The 6,000-nt window shown below is 26.4% G+C and overlaps 1 protein-coding gene across 2 annotated transcripts in view; it reads left to right on the forward strand.

The window, feature by feature from the left end:
- The window catches only part of LOC101234824 (EF-hand calcium-binding domain-containing protein 5), a 122,062-nt gene that overhangs the window by 25,035 nt on the left and 91,027 nt on the right, over nucleotides 1–6,000 (forward strand). The window lies entirely within an intron of this gene.

The raw sequence follows: 6,000 nt of genomic DNA on the forward strand, positions 1-6,000 counted from the left end.
TATCTCATTTGTCTTCTTTTAAAAATAAAAATAAATTTTTTTTATACAAGTATGAAATATGAAAATATAATAATATAAGTACTCGGTGTAGTTAAGGCAATTTTAAAATATTATAGCATCTGTATGATGTTTTGTTGACTATGACATATTTCTGTTAAATAATCAGGTCTGTGAATTGCGAAAAGACAAAAAAAATTGAAATGATAAATTTTGCGATATCATAAAGTATAAATGTTTGTAGCAAAAAAACCCAGACCAAAGATTCTTTTTTAAAAAGAAAAATCTTTTTAAAATCACGATCGCTTGTTCAAATTTGAAAAATGACTTTAAATAAATACGCTTTTTAGGTGAAATGAACATCATAGTTTAATAATACGTTTATTGTCAATTTTTCTTAATTATATGCTCTTTCTTGATTGGCGTTCTCTTATTTTTTTTGTGAAAGTTGTTAGAAATATTGTATTTTGACAACTATATATAGTTAATATACATCAGAACCAATTAGAACTAGGATCTATAGTAAATTAAGGCACTTTTTCGAAAGATTTTAACTAAGTTTGTGTTAACGCCGATGAACGAAAGTGATCTAAAGACTCCAAAATGGTGTTCTTTAGATTCAATATTAGGGGTAGTAAAAAGGTTTTGAATAATATATGTAAAAAAGAAAAGTTTCTTTAAATATTAAAAAATCCCGAAGCAAAAAAAATTATAACATCTAAAGCTCTCGTTTAGACGTTATATGCTGATAAAATTATGCTAATTTCAAATAAAAGAATTTGAATAATTTGTAAATCGCCTTAAATACACAGAGTATAAGAAATGTATGATCTTAGATTATGAGCTTTTTTTTTATGGTTCTATTATTATCTGGTTTATTTTTTATGGTTTTTATGGTTATTATCTGGTTTATTACAAAATTAGTTTGCTGCTTGTAATCTTTTGATTTTGTCCTGAAATCTATTTTATTGTACAATTTTATTATGTGTTTTTATTAGCATGAACAATGCTAATTGAACGTGATATGGCTAAAGTTTGTTATATATGTGAAAACAAAAGTTTATCAAATCTTGATGATGCCAGATTGTTGTGATCTCCTAATACATTTTTTTGTTAGTCTTTCTGTTGAAAACTGTCAATAAGTTTATTAATTTCTTTGTTCTTATATAAAAAAATCGGCAATAAGAAGAACGATTCAGAAAATAGAAAATTTTAAAAATAAAGTTAAATGACTTTTGTTTATTGTTTCAGTGTATATTTCCATTTTTTTTATATTGAGGAGATTATGCACTTATATTATTATTATTATTTATAAGGTTTACAAATTGGATTTGTATAGGCATAAATGCCTGTCAACCTGTCATACAAATATACTAATCATAAGTTTTTTCTTCTTGTAGATGATTGTCTAGTTTGTTTTTAAAATTGTTCAAGAATGATGCATTTACAATGTCATCTGGGAGGGAGTTCCATTTGTTGACTACTCGTAAGGTGAAAAAGAAGCTAGACGAGAATAAGGTTTTTCTCGTTTAAATGAATGTCCTCTTGTAATAGAATTTATAATTGTTTTTGAAAAGATTGTTTGACAGTTGTAGCAATTGTTTAGCCATTTACAGACGATTACTAAATCTCCCCGGATTAGTCTGTATCTTATGGTTGTCAAATTAATTTTTAATAGTCTTTGGTGATATGTAAGACTTTGTAATCCATAAACTAATTTAGATTCTCTTCTTAGTATATTTTCCACATGTCGTTTGTCTTTAAGTAGATGAGAGTTATATACAGATCCAATAATAAAATAGTCTTTTAAAACAAAATAAATTTAGATAAGAGAAGGATCTTTTTATTAGAAATAGCATTTGCATTGCTTTATTAACTTGTGTGGAGGTATGTTTAAAGAATATTCATTTATTATTGATATGTACACCGAGGTCTGAGTTGGTAGATTTGATGTCAATCCTTGTTTTCTTTACTGGATTATACATAGAATAGACATAATGTTTGTTTTTGTATCCTAGGTGTAGAACTGAACATTTTTCTACATTAAGTTTCATCCCCCATTTAGTTGCCCAGTCAACCAAGATATCAATATCATTTTGAAGTATGGTGTGTGAATGCAAATTAGTAAGAGGGTAAAATATTTTTGTATTATCAGCAAAAAGTGCTGCATTTGAAGTAATTATATTGGGAATATCATTAAAGTATATAATGAATAATAGAGTTGAGAGAACAGAACTTTGGGAACTCCACTTTTTACTGGTACCCAATCAGAGTAATTACCATTTATCATTACTCTTTGTCTTCGATTTGTGAAAAAGTTTAGAAAATTGGACCATTATTTCCATAGGCTTTTAGTTTCAAAAGAAGATACTCATGTGGGACTATGTTGAATGCTTTTTCAAAGTCAAAGTAAACATTATCGATGGGGAGACCTTTATCTAAATTAAGTGTCCATGTATTGATTAGTAAGAAGATTTATTGTTTAATTTATATAATAGTAAGAAGATTTGTTTCACAAGAGCGCCCCAGATAAAAACTATGTTGCCTGTGAGTTAGCAGATTATTTTTTAACAGATGAATAAAAGTTGTTTTTGTATTATTTTTTCAAATATTTTAGCTATGGTGCATGTTCAACTAATGGGTCTATAGTTTGTAACTAGTTTTTTGTCTCCTTTTTTGAAAATTGGTATAATACTTGCATCCTTCTAGATTTGTGGCAATGTCCTAGTTTGAAATATCTTAGTATAAATAATAGAGAGATGTTTAGAGATTTGGTGATAGGTTTCTTTTAATAATTTGCGATGTATCTCATCTGGATCTGGTGATTTAATTGACTTTATAGAAAGAAGATGAGATTCAATGTTTTCAGGAGATAGATCAATATCATTAGACAGTTGACTGGGACAAACAGGAGATAAGTTAAAACTTGGAACAATCAATGTATCAGTATCAGAGAAATTATTAGCAAAGTAATTGTTGAAGCATTGAGCTTTTTCGAGATCAGTGGTAGCAACTATCTTATTGTAAACTATTTCAGGAATGAGGTTTTTTATAAGTTTTTTTGATTTTATGCATGAAAAAAAAGCTTTAGGATTTTTATTGGCATTTTTAGCCATATCTTTTTCAAAATTTATTATAGCATTTCCTCAAGCTGCTTTAGTTCTGTTATGCGCTCGGCAATAATCATAGTATATTTTACCATTCCGTTTATGAATGTAGTCTTGATATTTAATTTGTTTGCTTCTTATTTCTTCTGCTACTTGGGCAGTTATCCATTGTGAACACTTTTAAGTTTTTGTTAAGGATTATGGAGCATTCTTTTTAATAGTGTTTTTAAGGTTTGTGTAGAATATATCCCAAAGTTGTTCTGAGTTATAATTTTGATTTAATACTAAGGTTGACAGATCTTTATTAATGTTATTATAGTTTCCTTTAGAGAATAAATGTTTATTTGTAGTATAAGTTTATACTATTTTTATTTATCGATTTAATTATCGATTACTAAGGTAAAGTTTAAAAGGTGGCGAGGATTTTTCCAATTGAAGCAAGGTGGATTATTGTTGAAATTATATTTTTTATGGATGTTATTATTAGATCAATAGTAGTTGGACTTTGGTTCCATCAATTGCGGATTGAATTAATGAATTTTAAGGATTTTGATGAGCAAGATATTGGGTTTTCTTTTTTGTTAGACCAAGTTATATCAGCGTAGTTAAAGTCTCGAACAATAAAGGCGTTTGTGTATTTTTCAGAAAAATTAGTTATGTGTTGATTTATATTTTTATCATTTTCCTCATTGCTATTTTGATTGGTATTTTTTTTATTTGATTTTATTTGGAGATCTATAGAACGATATTATTAGTAGCTTTAAATTTTTTGTTTGAATCTTTGTAAAAACAATCTCTCATTCTGACGCAATTGTATCAAACCTAACCAATGAAAATTTTAACAATATATGTACAAATATTGCTACACCTCTTTGACATGATTTGTTATTGTGATTTGTTAGTGTTATGTAGTTTTATATAATAACTTCTCGGTCATCACATGTTGATCGGCAATTTTTTGGTAAAGTTTCAGTAAGACAAATGAGATGTGATTTAAGTTTTTGAACAATGAAATTTAGTTCTTGGCATTTGTTCAAAATTGAATCAATGTTTGTATAAATTAATTTTAGTGTTTTAATTTGTGTGAGCTTGTTACTTTTATTAGATTTGAAGGTTAACCATTTATTTTTTTGTTTAATATTATTTAATGTGTTTGCTGATGTTGAGTTTAACAATCTTGTTGTGTCTTATGCACCATCGAAAGGGCGAGTTTGGTTCATTTTCTAAAAGCTGATGGTTCCTACTCTTTTTTTCTTTTCTTAATTCAAAGTCTATTAGTCTTTCTGCTGGCATCATAACCGGGTTAAAATAAATATTTTTATAGTTGTTATTATTTTGTAATTCCCTTGATGTGAATAGAACTTTGTTGCGTTCACAGTTTTCAGGAAGCACCGCAATAATTAGAGGTGAATTTTTTGATTCTTTTTTTTTTAATCTAATTAATTTAATTGGTTTTTCATTGCTTTTGCAATATAATCAAATATTTCATTGACCATTAATTTATCATCATTAAATATATCTGATTCATTTATTTTACTCGATTCGGGAATCCCAAAAATTATGATATTATTTTCACGCCTTTTTTTATTTTCATGTTCTAATATTATTGAATTTGCAATTGTGTTTACAACAAGCGATTTTTCTGTGGATGTGGTTTTCGTTGAAAATTTTTACCAAAAATTAGCAGATTAGTTTACTGTTGGTTGTTTTGTAATTTTTGTTGGGAGTTCTATTATATTTATTAATTTTTTTTATGATTTCTTGCTGTTCTTGTACTATATCAGATAATTCTGAACAGCTAAGTTTTCCTTGTTTCAACAAATCGTTTAATAGTGATAAATCTATTGTTAATGTTTTTTAAACTATTGCTTATAATGTTTAAATTGTGATAGCTTTAGCAATTTACATAAGGACTAGAGGTCCTAGTGTTTTTTTTTTTTTTTCTTGTAAATATAATATTTAATATAAAATAAAGTTAAATTTAAGTATAAAAAAATTTCATTCTTACGCAAATAAACATGTATTATTTTTTTGAAAGCGAAAGCACATTTTTTATTTTTTTTTTTTTACTTTTTTTAAATTTCCACCTTTGATCCTAAGACCAAGAGTACTTACATGCAAATCCTACAAGATCCTATGACCAAGAGTACTTACATGCAAAAATTTATTATAAGAAGATAATACAGGAAACATGACAATCTCTATATTTCAAATATGCTATATTGTTCGAGGAGAGTACACAACTGTTATCCAAAAATTTTATTAGACAAAATAACTAAAATGTTTAATATCAAATATTTAGTTTTAGAAAGGTTTATAATTAGAACTTTTTATTTCTCAAACTTGTTTATAACATTCAAGTATAAAAAAATTTATCTAAAATAATAATAAAAAATCATCATTTAAAATATTTAAAAAAGTCCCAAAATATAAAATTTTCATAAAGTTTAAAAAATGTTATGCATAAATATTCTTACATTCTAAAAAAAAAGTCTAAATATAATAAAATATAATCTAGAATAATAACAATGCTAGTTGTTTTGAAGCTAAAACAAAATATTATTTATTTATGACTTACTCAATTGTTAAGGAATGAGGTTGTTTCCTCACAATATCCTAGAGTGAAAAAGTAGTAAATCTGTATAATTTATTAAAATGTTTAGTTCAAGGTATCTTCATTTTGGTTTTATAACAGCAGCACATACTGTGTGCATCCTTACAATCAATTTCTGCAATGATTCAGTTGATATTTAAATACAGCATGTTTGTATGAATACCCAAAGAGGTTTTATGATTGGTTGCATTTTCTCATATTTCTATTTAACGTATTCCACAACAACTCAATATCGTTTAAATTGACTGAGGCGACTGAGGAGGTCATTCCGTATAATTTAGT

This window comes from Hydra vulgaris, chromosome 05 (genome assembly GCF_038396675.1).
Source record: "Hydra vulgaris chromosome 05, alternate assembly HydraT2T_AEP".
Taxonomy (NCBI): Eukaryota; Metazoa; Cnidaria; class Hydrozoa; order Anthoathecata; family Hydridae; genus Hydra; species Hydra vulgaris.